A 19421-nucleotide genomic window follows, 5' to 3' on the forward strand; every position below is an offset into this window, starting at 1 on the left:
TACTCTCTCTCTCTCTTTCCCCACCCCCCCCCGTACACTCTCTCTCTCTCTCTCTCTCTCTCTCTCTCTCCCCCCCCGGTACTCTCTCTCCCCGCCCCCGTTCTCTCTCTCTCTCCCTCTCTCGCCCCCCCCTGTACTCTCTCTCTTCCCCCCCCCGTACTCTCTCTCCCCCCCCCCCCGTACTCTCTCTCTCCACCCGCCCTCTCTCTCTCTTTCTCTTCCCCCCCCCCGTATTCTCTCTCTTTCCCCCCCCCACCCCGTACTCTCTCTCTTCCCCCCCCCGACCCCGTACTCTCTCTCTCTTTCCCCCCCCGACCCCGTACTCTCTCTCCCCCCCCCACCCCGTACTCTCTCTCTTTCCCCCCCCCCACCCCGTACTCTCTCTCTTTCCCCCCCCCCCACCCCGTACTCTCTCTTTTCCCCCTCCCCCACCCCGTACTCTCTCTCTTTCCCCCCCCACCCCATACTCTCTCTCTTTTCCCCCCCCCCACCCCGTACTCTCTCTCTTCCCCCCCCCCCCCCGTACTCTCTCTCTTCCCCCCCCCACCACCGGTACACACGCTCTCTCTCTTCCCACCCGGTACTCTCTCTCTCTCTCTCTCTCTCTCTTCCCTCCCCCGGTACACTCTCTCTCTTTCCCCCCCCGGTACACTCTCTCTCTCTCTTTCCCCCCCCCGGTACACTCTCTCTCTCTTTCCCCCCCGATACACTCTCTATCTCTCTCTCTCTTTCACCCCCGGTACACTCTCTCTCTCTTTCTTTCTTTCCCCCCCAGTACACTCTCTCCTCTCTTTCCCCCCCCCGGTACACCTCTCTCTCTCTCTCTTTCCCCCCCCGGTACACTCTCTCTCTCTCTCTTTCCCCCCCCGTACACTCTCCTCTATCTCTTTCCCCCCCGGTACACTCTCTCTATCTCTCTCTCTTCCCTCCCCCGGTACACTCTCTCTCTTTCCCCCCCCGGTACACTCTCTCTCTCTTTCTTTCTTTCCCCCCCGGTACACTCTCTCTCTCTCTCTCTTTCCCCCCCCCGGTACACTCTCTCTATCTCTCTCTCTCTTTCACCCCCGGTACACTCTCTCTCTCTTTCTTTCCCCCCCAGTACACACTCTCTCTCTCTCTTTCCCCCCCCCGGTACACTCTCTCTCTCTCTTTCCCCCCCCCGGTACACTCTCTCTATCTCTCTCTCTCTCTTCCCTCCCCCGGTACACACTCTCTCTATCTTTTTCCCCCCCCGGTAAACTCTCTCCTCCCCCCCCCGGTACTCACTCACTCTCTCCGCCCCCGCCCCGCCCCCCATACTCTCTCTCTCTCTCTTCCCTCCCCCGGTACACTCTCTCTCTCTCTCTCTCTCTTCCCTCCCCCGGTACACACTCTCTCTATCTTTTTTCCCCCCCCCGGTAAACTCTCTCTCTCCCCCCCCCGGTACTCACTCTCTCTCTCCGCCCCCCGCCCCGCCCCCCCATACTCTCTCTCTCTCTCCCCCCCCCCCCGGTACAACTCACTCTCTCTCTCCTCTCTCTCTCTTTCCCCCCCCCCCCCCCCCCCCCCGGTACACACACTCTCTCTCTCTCTCATCCCCCCCCCCCCCCGGTACACACACTCTCTCTCTCTCTCTCTCCCCCCCCCCCCCGCACTCTCTCTCTCTCCCCCCCCCGCCCCCGTATTCTCTCTCCCCCCACCCCCCCCCGTATTCTCTCTCCCCCCACCCCCCCCGTACTCTCTCTCTTCCCCCCCCTCCCGTACTCTCTCTCTTCCCCCCCCTCCCGTACTCTCTCTCTCTCTCTCTCTCCCCCCCCCGTACACTCTCTCTTCCCCCCCCCCGTACTCTCTTTCTCCCCTTCCCCCCCCCCCCGGTACACTCTCTCTCTCTCTTTCCCCCCACCCCGGTACACTCTCTCTCTCTCTTCCCCCCCCGGTACACTCTCTCTCTTCCCCCCCCACCGGTACACACTCTCTCTCTCTCTTCCCACCCGGTACTCTCTCTCTCTCTCTTCCCTCCCCCGGTACACTCTCTCTTTTTCCCTCCCCCGGTACACTCTCTCTTTTTCCCTCCCCCGGTACACTCTCTCTCTCTTTCTTTCTTTCCCCCCCGGTACACTCTCTCTCTCTTTCTTTCTTTCTTTCCCCCCCGGTACACTCACTCTCTCCCTCTCTTCCCCCCCCGGTACACTCACTCTCTCCCTCTCTTCCCCCCCCGGTACACTCACTCTCTTCCCCCCCCCCCGGTACGCTCGCTCGCTCGCTCTTCCCCTTCCCCCGCCCCCGCCCTCGGTACTCACTCACTCTATCTCTCGCTTCCCCCTCCCCAAGGCCCTGGGCCCGGTACTCACCGATCCGCTGCGGCTCCTTTCCCTGTCTGACTCTCCCAGCTCGCTCCCTCACACTGCGCATGTGCCTCGACCCAGCGTTACGTCAGTTCCCGGGAGGTGGCACTGCGCAGGCGCCCAGCGGGGGCGGGTCCACCCAGGGTCCCCCGTGCGGCAACACCGGGATGGCGCGGGCCCGGTGAGCGCGGCCTAGGCCGGAGAGGCGGCCGATTCTCCGTGAGTACCGGGCGGGCCGGGCCTTCACCCTTCCCTATCTTTACACCCCCGCCCCTCCGACTTCGTGTGTCCCCGTCTTCCCCCAACGCTGCTCCCCTGTACTCGGTGTCGTGATTTCGGAAAATCCCTGCGAGTTCAGATTTTCAGGGTGTTAAGGCCAATGGTAAACCCACACCCGTGTTTATTTGATATGAAGTATAGGAGTGACCCCATAATACAGTTCTCAAAATGAAATCTGACAATTTTTTTTAGCACATCTCGTTCCATTAAAAACGCTAAATATGTTGACACTTTGTGGCCAACCCCCACTTTCGAGCTCGTTAAACCCAAGCTAATTGGTTGTCTTCTGTTCCAAGCCGCATGGCTTCATAAGCCCAAACTGTTGTCATAGAATCATAGAAATTTACAGCACGGGAGGAGGCTATTTCGGCCCATGGTGTCTGTGCCGGCCGACAAAGAGCTACCCAGCCTAATCCCACTTTCCATAGCCCTGCAGGTTCAAGTGCACATCCAAGTACTTTTTAAATGCGATGAAGGTTTCTGCCCCAACCACCCTTTCAGGCAGTGAGTTCCAGACCCCCACCGCCCTCTGGCTGAAAAAGTTTCCCCTCAAATCCCCTCTAAACCTCCCCCCAATTACTTTAAATCTATGCCCCCAGGTTGTTGACCCCTCTGCTCAGGGGAATAGGTTCTTCCGCTCTATCCAGGCCCCTCATAATTTTATACACCTCAACAAATCCAGCCTTTCCAATCTTTCCTTGTAGCTGAAATTCTCCAGTCCAGGCAACATCCTCGTAAAAATCTCCTCTGTACCCTCTCCAGTGCAATCACATCTTTCCTGTAATGTGGTGACCAGAACTGCACGCAGTACTCCAGCTGTGGCCTAACTAGTGTTCTATACAGCTCAAGCATAACTGTATAACTGTTTGAGAGAATCAAAGAAGGTTCTGTAACATATCCCTTCCTGTATCGCTCTCCATTCACATTCACATTCCCCTTCCCCTCCCAACTCTACTTCCTTCTGTGTCCGCCCCTGGAAAAAGTCACTTCCAACTGCACTTTCAAAATTTCAACTGTCTATCCTTTGGCCCTCCATTCACTTCACTCTTCGCTGCCGTTGCCCTCCTGCACCAGCTTGCGCTGTACCTTGAAGTGGTATGCTTCCATGCTGCTCCCGGGCCGCTGCACCTCTGTTCAGTTTATGGCCCCGACCTTGCGTTGGTGTTCTCACGCAGGTCGGTGATTGGAGCGTGGGCAGATACAGCAGGAGCAGCAAGAGACTGTGGAGGAATGTGATCAGGGCCCAGGAGAGGCATGAGCTCGGGCCCAGGGGCAGCACGGGCCAGCCCACACTGCGATATGTGTGCGCACTAGGTCTGAGCAGCAGAGTAGGTCTCCAGTCGTTTTGGTTAATCCTTGCCACTGGACCAAGACCTAGCTCTGTCAAGCCCGTGTGGTGGCTGGTGTGCAACGGCCACCCCACGTTAAAAAAATCCACGCACAGGCATCTTCCACCCTTCAGGATGTAGTTCAGGACTGGAATGTTAGGTCCTTCATTGAAACACCTGTGAACTCATCCTTTTTTGGCGTGGAAGCAAGTCATCCTCGCTTCGAGGGACTGCCTATGATGGTGATGATTCACCTCGACATTTCTGCAGCTACCGATCTGTTCAATCACACCCTCACCCAATGATCCCTCCAGGCCACGCAGTCCCGAGCAGCCCTAGACCAGCTTTTCCAATGTGAAACTTTTGCGCATATGCGAAACTTGGAATGGGCTGCGCAGCCCGATAAAGGGACCACACACCCAAAATAAAAAATATGGTGCACATTGCCCTCACCTCCACCATTGATGCCCTAGTCCCCATTTAAACCATTAGTCTCTCTTTCCCTGGCCAATCCACTTGGTATGGCCCTCATCACATCAGGAATAGGAGTAGGCCATACAGCCCCTCGAGCCTGCTCCGCCATTCAATAAGATTGGGACTGATCATCGACCTCAACTTCACTTTTCCGCCCAATCTCCATATCCCTCGATTCCCCTCGCGTCCAAAACTCTGCCCCACTTAAGTCCAAGGAGCGCAAACTTGAACAGATATGGCGGACAACTAGTTTAGCCATTCACCACCAGATCTGGCTGGACCTCATAAAGCAGTATCGGGTCCTACTCTTGTCTGCCGAAACTGATCACTATTCCAGGATCATTCTGGAACACAAGGATAACCCTTGGCGACTATTCTCTGCTGCTAACTGTGTTAAACTTCTCTTCCCTGCCTCCTCCACACTCGCCACCAACAACAAGTGCGAGGAGCTCCTGGACTTTTGTCTCTAAGATTGGGACTATCCGTTCAGCTGTCTCTGCCACTTCCCTTCCTTCCCTTAGCCCACCGGGCTAAACTTTCTCTGAGGTTCCCCCCACCCCTAGCCTTGAACTCGCGTCGTTCTCTCTTTCTCTCCGATCTCTCCTCATGCCCTTTCGAGCTCATCTTGTCCATGAGTTCCATGTCCTGCTCCCTTGACCCTATTTTCACTAATCTGCTGACCACCATATTTCCCTTCCTAGCTCCCATGTTAGCTAATATTGTTAATGGTTCTGCTGTCATCATCCCTCTCCTCAAAAAAATAACCTTGACCCCTCCGTCCTTGCTACCACCCCATCTCCAACCTCCCTTTCCTCTATGAAGTCCTTGAACGTGTTGTCATCTCCCAAATCCGGCCCATCTTTCCCGCAACTTCATGTTTGAATCCCTCCCAATCAGGTTTCTGTTCCTGCCACAGTACTGAAACGGCTCTTATTGAAGTCACAAATGACTGGAAACTATTCCTTCTCGACCTGTCTGCAGCCTTTGACACAGTTGACCACTCCATCCTCCTCCAACGCCTCTTCACCGTCGCCCAGCTGGGTGCGACTGCATTCGCCTGGTTCCATTCTTCTCTATCTAATCATAGCCAGAGAATGTTCAACAGTGGCTACTCTTTCCACCCCCGCACCGTTACCTCTGGTGTCCCCCCCCGCATCTATCCTTGACCCCCTCTTGTTTATCAAGTATATGCGGCCCCTCGGTGGCATCATCCAAAAACACAGCGTCAGTTTCCACATGTATGCTGATGACACCCAGCTCTACCTCACCACCACTTCTCTCCACCCCTCCAATCTATCTAAATTGTCAGACTGCTTGTCCGACATCCAATACTCGAGCAGGAATTTTCTCCAACTAAATATTGGGAAGACCGAAGCCATTGTCTTGGGTCCGTGCCACAAACTGCGTTCCCTAGCCATCGACTCCATTCCTCTCCCTAGCACCTGTCTGAGGATCGACCAGACTGTTAGCAACCTGGGTGTCACATTTGACCCTGAAATGAACTTCTAACCGAATCTGCACCATAACTAAGACCGCCTATTTCCACCTCCGGAACATCATCTGACCCTGTCCCTGCTTCAGTCCATCCGCTGCTGAAACCCTCATCCATGCCTTTGTTACCTCTAAACATCCCCGTTAAACATCAACCCCCCAAAAAAGAAGAAAGAAAGACTTGCATTTAAATAGCACCTTTCATGACCACTGGACGTCCCAAAGCATTTTACAACCAATGAAGAACTTTTGAAGTATAGACACTGTTGTAATACAGCCCACACTGCAATGTGTGTGCGCACTGGGTCTGTGCAGCAGAGCTGGTCTCCAGCCATCTTGGTTAATCCTTGCCACTGGACCAAGATCTAGCTCTGTCAAGCCCATGTGGTGGCTGGTGTGCAACGGTCACCACATGTTAAAAAAATCCCGCACAGGCATCTTCCACCCTTCAGGATGTAGTTCGGGACCTGGAATATTAGGTCCTTCATTGAACTCCCTTTTTTGGTGTGGAAGCAAGTCATCCTCGTTTCGAGGGACTGCCTATGATCTTCAGATCATTCTAAACTCGGCTGCTCATATCCTAACTCTCACCAAGTCCCGCTCACCCATCACCCCTTTGCTCACTGACCTACATTGGCTCCCAGTCTGGCAATGCCTCGATTTTAAAATTCTCATCCTTGTCAAATCCTTCCATGACTTCGCCCCCTCCCTATTTGCGTAATCTCCTCCAACTAAAGCCACAACCCTCCGAGATATCCTCTAATTCTGGTCCCTTGAGCATCCCCGATTTCAATTGCTCCACCATTGATGGCTGTGGCTTTAGTTGCCAAGACCCTAAGCTCCGGAATTCCCTCCCTAAACCTTTCATCCCCTCCCTCCTGTAAGATGCTCCTTAAACCTACCTCTTTGACTAAGCTTTTGGTCATCTACCTTATTATCTCCTTATGGGGCTTGGTATCAAGTTTTGTTTTCTAATTCTTCTGTGAAGTGCCTTGGGACGTTTAAAATACTGTAAATACAAATTGTTGTTCACTGTTCATTGATAGGCCTGCTGAACTGTCAGTCAAAGTTATCAGCTTATTGAACATTGATGTTGAAGGGTGTGGCTCCTGTGTGCATGTTTAGCTCGGCCCCCTGCAGGTGCATTGTGACAACTGTGTTGTAAAAATCTCATTCTATCACGATGGCGAGAAATGCTTAGAATTATATCCAACAGTCTCCCTAGTCTCAAAGTTATAGAGAGCAGTTTTCTGTCTCTCATTGGGTTGCTCATAAATGTTTCAAAATGTCAATGCCACTGCCCTATTTTCATGTCTTCTGGTTAATGTTGCAGTGGAAATGCTGCATTTGATATGCAAGCAACATTGTAAGTTGTTGCGCAGGCAATTCTGATAATAAACAAATGTTACCAGCCCCTGCTCAGTTACAGGGACTGGGATCAGTATGAACTGTTTGTGTCTTCACGTGTTCAGTTAGCCTGCTCACTGCGATTCGGATCAGTATGAACTGATTCTGTCTCCGCGCATTCTATTCAGTTTATTCTGACCAATTCAGGAATCTTGGTGCACTCTGTGATTGGCTTTGGTTCTGGGGCTAAGTTCAGTCCAGATTGCTTTATTTTTGGAGCTCTGATCTCCAGGATTGTTTACCCTGAAATAGCTCTTCCTGTAATTGAGGATTTTATTAATAGTGAGGTTTCAGAATTTCGAGGTTCATCTGTCATTGCTTGTGGCTGTTGGACATCTCAAATGGTTTCTCCAGTCTATTCCATCCTGTTAACTCTATCACACCGCTGTTTAAACATCTGTCGCCTGAATTGCTTTACTAAGTCATGTGTTTGACTTGTTCCATGAGACAGCAAAGACTTTCCGCCTCTTCCCTGCACCGCCTCCAACACATGAATCATTCCCTTGTTTTTTGGCAACCAGAACTGGACACGCGCTCTGGACAGACACCTGGGAGTCCCTGGCCAAAAACCGCCCTAAGTGGAGGAAGTGCATCCGGGAGGGCGCTGAGCACCTCGAGTCTCGTCGCTGAGAGCATGCAGAAAACAAGTGCAGGCAGCGGAAGGAGCGTGCGGCAAACCAGTTCCACTTACCCTTTCCTTCAACCACTGTCTGTCCCACCTGTGACATAGACTGTGATTCCTGTATTGGTCTGTTCAGTCACCTGAGAACTCACTTTTAGAGTGGAAGCAAGTCTTCCTCGATTTCGAGGGACTGCCTATGATGATGAGATGGGTCTGACCAGAACTGGACACAGTGCTCAAGGTGCAGTCTGACCAGAGTTCTGTACAGTTTGATGATTACTTCATCTGACCTTTTACTTTCCTCTGTTTGACTATATTGCTCAACATCCTATCGGCCTTGTCCAGTCAAGTCTACTGAGACTGCTAGGTCCCTTTCAAATCCATCATTTACGATTTCAACATCCTTCTTGGAGGAGAGGTGTTCAGTTTTTTAATATAGCTGAAGCATCATTTCCTCACGTATTCCAACCCCCTTGAACTAAAAGCCAATATTCCATTTATTTATTCTATAACTTTTTGTGCACTGGCTTTAATGATTTGGGTATGTGAGCATCTAAATCCCTTTACTCCTCCACAAGTCCCAGTCTTATCACCATTGTCACCTTGCCTCAGCTCATCTGCTGAAACCCTCATCCATGCCATTGTTACCTCTAGACTTGACTATTCCAACGCACTCCTGGCCGCCTACATTCTACCCTACGTAAACTTGAGGTGATCCAAAACTTGGCAGCCCGTGTCCTAACTCACACCAAGTCCCGCTCACCCATCACTCCTGTGCTCGCTGACCTACATTGGCTCCCGGTTAAGCAACGCCTCCATTTCAAAATTCTCAGCTTTATTTTCAAATCCCTCCATGGCCTTGCCCCTCCCTGTCTCTGTAATCTCCTCCAGCCTCACAACCCCCCGAGATGTCTGCATTCCTCAAATTCTGCCCTCCTGAGCATCCCTGATTATAATCGCTCAACCATTGGTGGCCGTGTCTTCAGCTGCCTGGGCCCCAAGCTCTGGAACTCCCTGCCTAAACCTCTCCGCCTCTCTTTCCTCCTTTAAGACGCTCCTCAAAACCTACCTCTTTGACCAAGCTTTTGGTCATCTGCAGTCATTTCTTCTTATGTGACTCGGTGTCAAATTTATCTGTTTTGTCTTCTAACATGCCTGTGAAGCACCTTGGGGCGTTTTACTACATTAAAGGCACTATATAAATACAAGTTTATTAAGAAAATATGTCTTTTCTTGCATCCAAAGTGGACGATCTCGCACTTTCTCACGTAGAACTCCACCTGCCACAGTTTTGCCCACTCGTTGTCTGTCTATGCCCCTTTACAGCGTCCTGCTCCCATCTGCACAACTCACTGTGCCTCCTAACTTAGTGCCATCTGCAAACTTGGATATAGAACTCTCTATTTCTTCATCCAAATGATTAATGTATGTGGTGAAAAGCTGAGGCCCCAGAACAAATCCCTGGGGAACACCACTTGTCACATCCTGCCAATCAGGGTATGTTTCCTTTATCCCGAATCTCTTTTTCCTACCTCCCAGCTATCCATATCACAAAGTTACCTCCAATTTTTGCTAATCTCTTGTGCGGAACCTTATTAAATGCCTTCTGGAAATCCATATGCACAACATTCATCGACACGCCATGATCCATCGTGTTGGTGACCTCAAAAAAATAAACTCGATTCACACCTGACCTACCCGTTACAAATCCATGCTGATCCTCTCTGATCAGCTCGTACTTGTCCAAGCGCTCAGTCACTCTGTCCCCAATAAATTCCAGCAACTTTGAGAATGTGTAAAAGGGTTGCGAAAGTGGTTGATGGCTAGAGAAGGTGGCAAAAGGATGGAGATAGGGAATCATGGGAAAATAGCTAAAGAAATGGTCAAGATGCAGACAACTGCAGAATCAACAGAAATAAAAGGGGTTACCAAGAGTTGAAGTTGAGGTTAGACACGGGTCATGAGAAAGCCCAAGGCAGCACAAAGAAAGAAAGCAATTCTAGATAGGAAGGGAAAAGTAATAGCTTCTACTGATAAGGAGGAAGAGCAACTAATTGGGTTCTTTACTGATAAGGGAAGACAGTGTAGCAAAGCTATAACTAACCTACCTGACACCAGCCCTAATTGGGAGACTTTCTTGCTGCCATTGGACGTACTCGGGGGGGGGGGGGGGGGGGGAGGGAGGCAGAAAGGGATTGGATAGACCAAGTGCTAATCAAATGTGTTCTGTTTCGAAAATGTATATCTACTGTGCTTTTCGCGCTGAAAAGGGGCTTGTCCAGGGGAAGGCAAACAGGCATTGATTGAGAGTGTCCCTTTATCTTGACAAGTCCCGGCCGGAGAATCTTCAATAAAGGTCTTTTACAGAAAAGGCAAGAGGTGTTCGAGTGTCAGTGTATTTGCTGAAACAGATTGAGGGAAAAAGAATCCGTATTAACATTTGGTGTCAGAAGTGGGATCTCAACGGACGGCTGCCAAAAGCTTGCGAATTAAGAGCCAGACTAGCCTTGGACGAGACGGGAGGAAAGTGGCCACTGGAGTGCGTACCCTTTAAAATACCACTTCAGTTTCCTTCAGTTCCAAAAGTCTGAGGAAAGTTTGGCCACTCGCTGGTTCTCAGGTAGCGTCTGAACGAGATCCAGATCAATCTGGCGAATACCTTTTAACTTAGGAAATAAGTGTCCAAGTCAGGTACGACGTCGACTTTGTATATCACTTAGTCCGTCTAGGCGCTGATTGGACTTAAATCGCGTGGCGACGCGGAGGGATAGGGAAATAGACAATCGCGCGGTGACGCGGAAGAAAAGGGAAATAGGAGAACCGCGCGGAGACGTGGGGGGATAGGGAAATAGAGAATCGCACGGCGACGCGAATAGGAAAACTGCGGGGCGACGCGGAAGAAAAGGAAAATTGTGTAAAACTAAATCGCGGGGCGACGCGAGGAATTGTGTAAGGATAAAAGGAATTGTGTAAGGATAAAATTGGGCAATCATGGATCCAAAAAAAGAGCCGGCCAAAGAAAAAAAATTTAATTAATAAGCTTTGTTGAATGAAGAGAGACTTTTGTGAATGTCTGTTTTTGAATGAGAGTACTTGTGTGATTTTGTGATTGCGGAATGAATTTTTATGTTTTCATGTTTTTTTTAAAAAGCCTGTTTGGGGGAGTGGAGCAGCTGTTTGCTTATTTTAGCTCCACCCACTTCTCCAAACAGAGTGAAAGTTTTTTCAACCCTTTGTAGTGTTGTCCTGTATGTGGGAAGTTTTAAGACATTTTAAGTTAGAAACACAGGTGTGGATTTATTTGGATGATAAGTTACGGAGCTAGGAAATGCACAAAAGATAGGTTTGTTGAGTAAAAGATAAAAAATACATGGTCCCGGTGGTTGAAAAAAAAAGAATTTATTTGACACGCTCACTTACTTGTCGAAAGAAAACATGCAATGATTAATTACATTGGGTTGAAAGACATAAACTTAGTTTAGGAATGAGATAAAGAATGCCTTTTTTTAAAAAAAGCTTCTAGCTCAAAAAAAAGTTTTAAATAAATATTGAAATTACAAAGTTTGAATTGGGATTTTGAGATATTAAGAGAAGGCACAGCAAAATACTGAGGTGGATTCAAACAAAAAAAAATTATTATATTAAATCTGATCTCTTAAAGAAAAAAGGAGATATAAAACTAAAAGGTTTGGAAACAATCTAGAAATACCTTCAGGGATCAAGTCAAACTCCTGGGCGAGTGGCGAGCTATCTGCGAAGGTGTAAAAGGGACTTTAAAAAATTTTAAAAACAGCAAGCTTTAGCAGTTTAGAAGAGACATTGTAACGACCTTGAAACTGGAACAATTGAGATAACGAAAAGCAGCCCTCTCAGCCGACGTGCCAGACTCCCCTCTAGTTATGGAAAAGACGAAAAAAAAGATGCAACCTTGAAAGAAAACAAATTGAACGAATTTGAAAGAAAAAGTGTCTTCGATTGTCTGATGATTTTAAATGAACAAATTTACCGAGACACGAGCCCTCTGTGTAAAATACAAAATCTAATTTGAAGAAAGGAGATCTTAGAAAAAAAGACGTAACGTACTAAATAGGTGCTGAAAGGAAAAAAAAAGTGTTCTGAGATGGAAAAGGACATAACTTACTAAATACTAGCTGATATTTGCTGTGAAAAAGATATTGGCTTAATTGAAAAAATTTTGGAAGAGGTAAAAGACACTCTCCATTGATAATGATTTTAAATTATGAGTAAGTTTCACTGCAGTTTGAAAAGATGAATCACTTCTGTCAAGTTGGCAGAAAAACGCCACTAAGTTAGGACACTCATTAATGGAAGGAGGACATGTTAAACCCCTAGATGTATTAAAGAAAGAGTGCGCGCACGAAAAACGTACCAAGAGCTCCACTCGGACCTCTGAAAAGGGTATTGATAGACTACGTAGTCAAATGGTTGGCCTTGCATTGACCGAGGCTGATGACGAAATTGAATTTCAGTAAACAAATAGCTATTAAAAATGTGTGCTCTCGTTTTAAATCAATTAAAAAAAAAAATCTTTGGCAAGTACTTGAATTAGAAGTTAAAAAAAAATTGGAGTTTAATCTAAAATGCTGCCTTTCCTGATGAGAAGACTTTTATTATGACGGCTTTACTAATGATTTCTGCTGTTTAACGGATTCCTAATTTCTAAGCAAGTTTTGAAGGCACAAAGACTTAAAAAAAAAAAATTTTTTTTTTCAGTTGATTACGTGAAGTCACGTAATGACATCAGCTCTTCTTACAAACCTGTAAAGGAGTTAACCCTTTCCATTGACAGCCGTTTTATACTGAACATTATTAATTTGGATTTCTTAATAGAATAAAGACTCACCTGACAGATAAAGGAAATGGTGGGACAGTCAGAATAAAATAGAACTAGCTTATGTAATAATACTTGCCTGATACAATAAAGAAATAGATACTCAAACAAAACAAATTGAAGAGTTAAAAAGCTAAAATAAGTAAGCTGGAAGAGATTTAAAAAAAAAACGGGCCAGACGGAAGTGCAGTGCGCAGCCATAGCACCATCACCTGTGGCAATAGAGCCAATGTACCCCACGGTGGGCAAGTGTAGTCTACAAACCCAACCTAACCTTACCTCCGATTTCACAGAGTGACCGCAACATGCATGGATAAAAGATGAGTAGACCAGAACCTAACACCTGGTGACGACCAGGCTATCTGTTTAAAATTTGCAGATAAAACACTCACCGAGATGGGACAGCAGCGGCTACTTCGACTCTGGAGACTCAGGATACTGGGGACCTTGAGGCCCACGCAGGCCCTGGATAATACAGATGGACTACGAGAGATATAGCACACGCAAGAAAGACACAACTACATGAACTAGCTTTGTTTAATTTGACTGCCGAAATATGCAACCCAGCAGCCAAGGACTAGAGCAAGGACAGAACTTATTTTAACGCATGGCTATGTATAGTGCATTAAGTAAGGTTGTAATGCAGCAGGCTGCCGATGCCATGGGCGCCAGTAGATTCCGAGGACAGGAGCAAGTTCATAGGACTAAAAGGGGAAGGGCGCAGAAATCCAACTGGATGGAATTTCAGTTCTAGAAGCTCATGCCTGGGCGGATGAAGCTGCAAACAAGCAGCCAAATCCACCCCGCAAGAACAGAAGGGTAGGAACAGAATGGAGCAAAGGGGGGGGGCTAGTAATAAAAGAATCTAAAGAAAGGATATAATTTGGGGTGCGTCAGCGACTACTTATCCTAAACCTAATGGATATCATTTTTCCTAGTTTCTGTGAGAATGAAACTATAAGTCTATACCAGAACCTGACACAACGGATCCTCGAAGGCCCGGAACCCACTACCCTGAGATTTAATGTCAGAAATGGAACAGGGCAAGGTCGAAAAAAAAAGGGGAATACTGGAAACACTAGGCACGGGTTATGCGGCAGGGGTTATGACGATGAATTCCATAGGCCTGTAGGCAATATACGACCGGGTTAACAACTTAATGGCGTAGTCTTGAGTGGTTTAGTGGGGAGGGACTTGGATAACCAAGCCCTACAAGCGCGGTTGGGAGATGGCACGGAAGGGGAACTGTTACAAGTGGCCCATACATTGCCGAAATGCCAAGACAATAAAATTGATCCACGCAATGGGGAAAGATATAAGTAAACGATTACAGGCTGAGATTATTTGCTCCGGGTATGGGGCCTGGATATGAAGTGAGGTACAACATAATTTGGAGCAACTCCAGAATGGAGACATACCAGATTGGATTCCGAACAGCATACTTAACAATTGGACTCTAGATAAAAAAAATGAATAACACATGCGAGGTACAAAGGAATAGTCACGCATGGGTGCCGAAATTCAGATGTATTAATGGGCAGGTGAATATGATCGGATTTGTGTTGTCCATACCACAGTATGATGTAACAAAGGGAGACCCATTATATCAGATCGATAATATTGGTGAAGTGAGAAACCAAACTCGGTTACGTTACCATCAGCCTGCCAGATGGGTGATTAAAATTAAAATAGTACCAAAGGCATTGATATAACTGCTATGGTGATGGTGCTATGGCTGCGCACTGCACTTCCGTCTGGCCCGTTTTTTTTTTAAATCTCTTCCAGCTTACTTATTTTAGCTTTTTAACTCTTCAATTTGTTTTGTTTGAGTATCTATTTCTTTATTGTATCAGGCAAGTATTATTACATAAGCTAGTTCTATTTTATTCTGACTGTCCCACCATTTCCTTTATCTGTCAGGTGAGTCTTTATTCTATTAAGAAATCCAAATTAATAATGTTCAGTATAAAACGGCTGTCAATGGAAAGGGTTAACTCCTTTACAGGTTTGTAAGAAGAGCTGATGTCATTACGTGACTTCACGTAATCAACTGAAAAAAAAAATTTTTTTTTTTAAGTCTTTGTGCCTTCAAAACTTGCTTAGAAATTAGGAATCCGTTAAACAGCAGAAATCATTAGTAAAGCCGTCATAATAAAAGTCTTCTCATCAGGAAAGGCAGCATTTTAGATTAAACTCCAATTTTTTTTTAACTTCTAATTCAAGTACTTGCCAAAGATTTTTTTTTTAATTGATTTAAAACGAGAGCACACATTTTTAATAGCTATTTGTTTACTGAAATTCAATTTCGTCATCAGCCTCGGTCAATGCAAGGCCAACCATTTGACTACGTAGTCTATCAATACCCTTTTCAGAGGTCCGAGTGGAGCTCTTGGTACGTTTTTCGTGCGCGCACTCTTTCTTTAATACATCTAGGGGTTTAACATGTCCTCCTTCCATTAATGAGTGTCCTAACTTAGTGGCGTTTTTCTGCCAACTTGACAGAAGTGATTCATCTTTTCAAACTGCAGTGAAACTTACTCATAATTTAAAATCATTATCAATGGAGAGTGTCTTTTACCTCTTCCAAAATTTTTTCAATTAAGCCAATATCTTTTTCACAGCAAATATCAGCTAGTATTTAGTAAGTTATGTCCTTTTCCATCTCAGAACACTTTTTTTTTCCTTTCAGCACCTATTTAGTACGTTACGTCTTTTTTTCTAAGATCTCCTTTCTTCAAATTAGATTTTGTATTTTACACAGAGGGCTCGTGTCTCGGTAAATTTGTTCATTTAAAATCATCAGACAATCGAAGACACTTTTTCTTTCAAATTCGTTCAATTTGTTTTCTTTCAAGGTTGCATCTTTTTTTTCGTCTTTTCCATAACTAGAGGGGAGTCTGGCACGTCGGCTGAGAGGGCTGCTTTTCGTTATCTCAATTGTTCCAGTTTCAAGGTCGTTACAATGTCTCTTCTAAACTGCTAAAGCTTGCTGTTTTTAAAATTTTTTAAAAGTCCCTTTTACACCTTCGCAGATAGCTCGCCACTCGCCCAGGAGTTTGACTTGATCCCTGAAGGTATTTCTAGATTGTTTCCAAACCTTTTAGTTTTATATCTCCTTTTTTCTTTAAGAGATCAGATTTAATATAATAATTTTTTTTTGTTTGAATCCACCTCAGTATTTTGCTGTGCCTTCTCTTAATATCTCAAAATCCCAATTCAAACTTTGTAATTTCAATATTTATTTAAAACTTTTTTTTGAGCTAGAAGCTTTTTTTAAAAAAAGGCATTCTTTATCTCATTCCTAAACTAAGTTTATGTCTTTCAACCCAATGTAATTAATCATTGCATGTTTTCTTTCGACAAGTAAGTGAGCGTGTCAAATAAATTCTTTTTTTTTCAACCACCGGGACCATGTATTTTTTATCTTTTACTCAACAAACCTATCTTTTGTGCATTTCCTAGCTCCGTAACTTATCATCCAAATAAATCCACACCTGTGTTTCTAACTTAAAATGTCTTAAAACTTCCCACATACAGGACAACACTACAAAGGGTTGAAAAAACTTTCACTCTGTTTGGAGAAGTGGGTGGAGCTAAAATAAGCAAACAGCTGCTCCACTCCCCCAAACAGGCTTTTTAAAAAAAACATGAAAACATAAAAATTCATTCCGCAATCACAAAATCACACAAGTACTCTCATTCAAAAACAGACATTCACAAAAGTCTCTCTTCATTCAACAAAGCTTATTAATTAAATTTTTTTTCTTTGGCCGGCTCTTTTTTTGGATCCATGATTGCCCAATTTTATCCTTACACAATTCCTGTTATCCTTACACAATTCCTCGCGTCGCTCCGCGATTTAGTTTGACACAATTCCCCTTTTCTTCCGCGTCGCCCCGCGGTTTTCCTATTCGCGTCGCCGCGCAATTGTGTATTTCCCTATCCCTCCACGTCGCCGCGTGGTTCGCATCGCTGCGCGATTGTCTATTTCCCTATCCCTCCGTGTCGCCGCGCGGTTTGCGTCCCCGCACGATTTAAGTCCAATCAGCGCCTAGACGGACTAAGTGATATACAAAGTCGATGTCGTACCTGACTTGGACACTTATTTCCTAAGTTAAAAGGTATTCGCCAGATTGACCTGGATCTTGTTCAGATGCTACATGAGAACCAGCGAGTGGCCAAACTTTCCTCAGACTTTTGGAACTGAAGGAAACTGAAGTGGTATTTTAAAGGGTACTCACTCCAGTGGCCACTTTCCTCCCGTCTCGTCCAAGACTAGTCTGGCTCTTAATTCGCAAGCTTTCGGCAGCCGTCCATTGAGATCCCACTTCTGACACCAAATATTAATACGGATTCTTTTTCCCTCAATCTGTTTCAGCGAATATACTGACACGCCTCTTGCCTTTTCTGTAAAAGATCTTTATTGAAGATTCTCCGGCCGGGACTTGTCAAGATAAAGGGATACTCTCAATCAGAGCCTGTTTACCTTCCCCTGGACAAGCTCCTTTACAGCGCGAAAAGCACAATAGTTATACATTTTCAAAACAGAACACATTTGATTAGCACTTGGTCTATCCAATCCCTTTCTGCCTCCCCCCCCCCCCCCCCGAGTACGTCCAATGGCAGGCAAGAAAGTCTCCCAATTAGGGCTGGTGCCAGGTCAAGTTAGTTGTAGCTTTGCTACACTGTCTTCCCGTATCAGTAAAGAACCCAATTAGTTTCCCTTTCTCCTTATCAGTAGAAGCTATTACTTTTCCCTTCCTATCTAGGATTGCTTTCTTTCTTTGTGCTGCCTTGCGGCTTTCTCATGACCTGTGTCTAACCTCAACTTCAACTCTTGGTAACCCCTTTTTTTTCTGTTGATTCTGCAGTTGTCTGCATCTTGACATTTCTTCAGCTATTTTCCCATGATTCCCTATCTCCATCCTTTTGCCACCTTCTCTATCCATCTACCACCTTCGCAACCCTTCTTTACACATTCTCACCTTACTTAAATTTAAAACCTTACTTGTGACTCTCCTTTTCAAACCTAATATAGAATTCAATCACATTACAGTCACTTCGCCATATGTTCCCCATCTGTCAGATTGTTAACCACTTCTACGGGCTAGACTTTCCACTAGGTGACCATCGTCCCAAAAAATGGGCCTTGTTCCAGCGATGTGGGACGTCTCAGCCTTGCTGATCGCTGGTACATGGCCCATTTTTTTTTGTTGCGATTTTCCACTCGGCCTTAGCCTGGCGATGTGGAATGGGCGATCTCATTTTTCGGCGATGTCACGATCGCCCATCGAACGAGGAACTCAAAAGCTTCCCTAGCAACGGGCTTCTGGGCATGTATGGGAGGTCAGGGGTCATCCGCACATGTGTAGAAGGCACAGAGAGGGGCAGAGAGAGAGAGATGATAGAGAGTGTGGAGGAAGGGAGAGGAGAGATCATTGTTCATTGTATGTTAGATTGTTTAAAATGTTCGTTCATCGTTGGGGGGGGGGGGGGAGGGAGGGTGTTTGAAAAGAATTCTGTTTGCAATAAATGTTGTTTATTTTAACAATTGTTGTGCATTCTCTGATAAGGTTAGTTAACATACATTTTGAATAATTTAACATCTTTATTCTCTTGTAATAACATTACTTTATTTAAGCATTAATGCAAATGATGCACTCCAAAGGACAGGCCAGTGCAGGTAAGGCTAAAACTCAACGCAAAAGCAACTTTTGTATAAATGTAATTGTTAATCTAAATGTAAATATGACGATCCCCAATGTAAGTTCATGCAAAGCGTTCCTTTATCAGCTGCTGACGCAACAGCTTTGCGGCCGCGTAACTCCCATGGGGTTCTGTTCTTCTCAAGGGGTGGGGGGGGGAGGCGGGAGTGGTGGTAGGACCATAGGACCATGGCTACATCACCAGGCTGGTCCTCCCGAGGTCCTCAACAGCCTCCTCTTCCTCCTGCTCCTCCTCCTCGCCGGCTGGCTCTTCTGTCTCCCCTCCTTCTGGAGGTGGACCTGCAGCCCCATCTGGCATTACTTGTCCTCTCCTTATAGCTAGGTTATGCAGCATGCAACACACCACAACTCAGCGACCTGGTCAAGGTGGTACTGTAGGCTGCCACCAGAATGGTCCAGGCATCTGAAGCGCTGCTTTTGGACTCCCAATTGTCTTTTCGACGATGTTGCGTGTCGCTATATGGCTTTCATTGTAACGTTTTTCTGCTTCAGTGATGGGATTACGCAGTGGAGTCATCAGCCAACTGGCAAGGCCATATCCCTTATCCTCCAGCATCCAACCGTGACCTTCTGGCTGATTGACAAACAGGTCAGGATAGCACTCTCACGTAGGATGTGCGCATCATGGATGCTGCCAGGAAATGTAGCATTTACTGTCATGATTATTTGCTTGTGGTCAACAACAAGCTGCACATTCAGGGAGTGGAATCCCTTTCTGTTATGAAACACCTCTGCGTTCTTCAGGGCAATGTGCGTGCGGTCTATTGCTCCCTGCACCTTGGGGAAGTCTGCTATTCTCGAGAAACCCAAAGCCCTCCCGGTCTGTGCCTCTCTGGTCATAGGGAAGCTAATAAAGTCCATCCTGCGAGCGTAAAGGGCTTCAGTCACCTGCCGAATGCAGTTGTGTGTGGCATGCTG

At 46.5% G+C, this 19421-nt stretch overlaps 2 protein-coding genes across 5 annotated transcripts in view; one reads left to right on the plus strand and one right to left on the minus strand.

The window, feature by feature from the left end:
- Positions 1 to 2396, minus strand: part of LOC139263117 (synaptosomal-associated protein 23-like) — a 37449-nt gene extending 35053 nt beyond the window's left edge. The window contains exon 1 of one of the 3 annotated variants that reach the window (XM_070878679.1): positions 2331 to 2396. The gene's annotated coding sequence lies outside the window, so the exon portion shown is untranslated. The remainder of the gene's footprint in view (positions 1 to 2330) is intronic. The other 2 variants (XM_070878678.1, XM_070878681.1) reach the window with 2 other exon arrangements.
- Positions 2397 to 2438: 42 nt separating this feature from the next.
- Positions 2439 to 19421, plus strand: part of znf106a (zinc finger protein 106a) — a 114491-nt gene continuing 97508 nt past the window's right edge. For both annotated transcript variants that reach the window (XM_070878683.1, XM_070878684.1), the window contains exon 1: positions 2439 to 2543. The gene's annotated coding sequence lies outside the window, so the exon portion shown is untranslated. The remainder of the gene's footprint in view (positions 2544 to 19421) is intronic.

The sequence above is a fragment of the Pristiophorus japonicus genome, chromosome 4, assembly GCF_044704955.1.
Source record: "Pristiophorus japonicus isolate sPriJap1 chromosome 4, sPriJap1.hap1, whole genome shotgun sequence".
In the NCBI taxonomy this organism is placed as follows: domain Eukaryota; kingdom Metazoa; phylum Chordata; class Chondrichthyes; family Pristiophoridae; genus Pristiophorus; species Pristiophorus japonicus.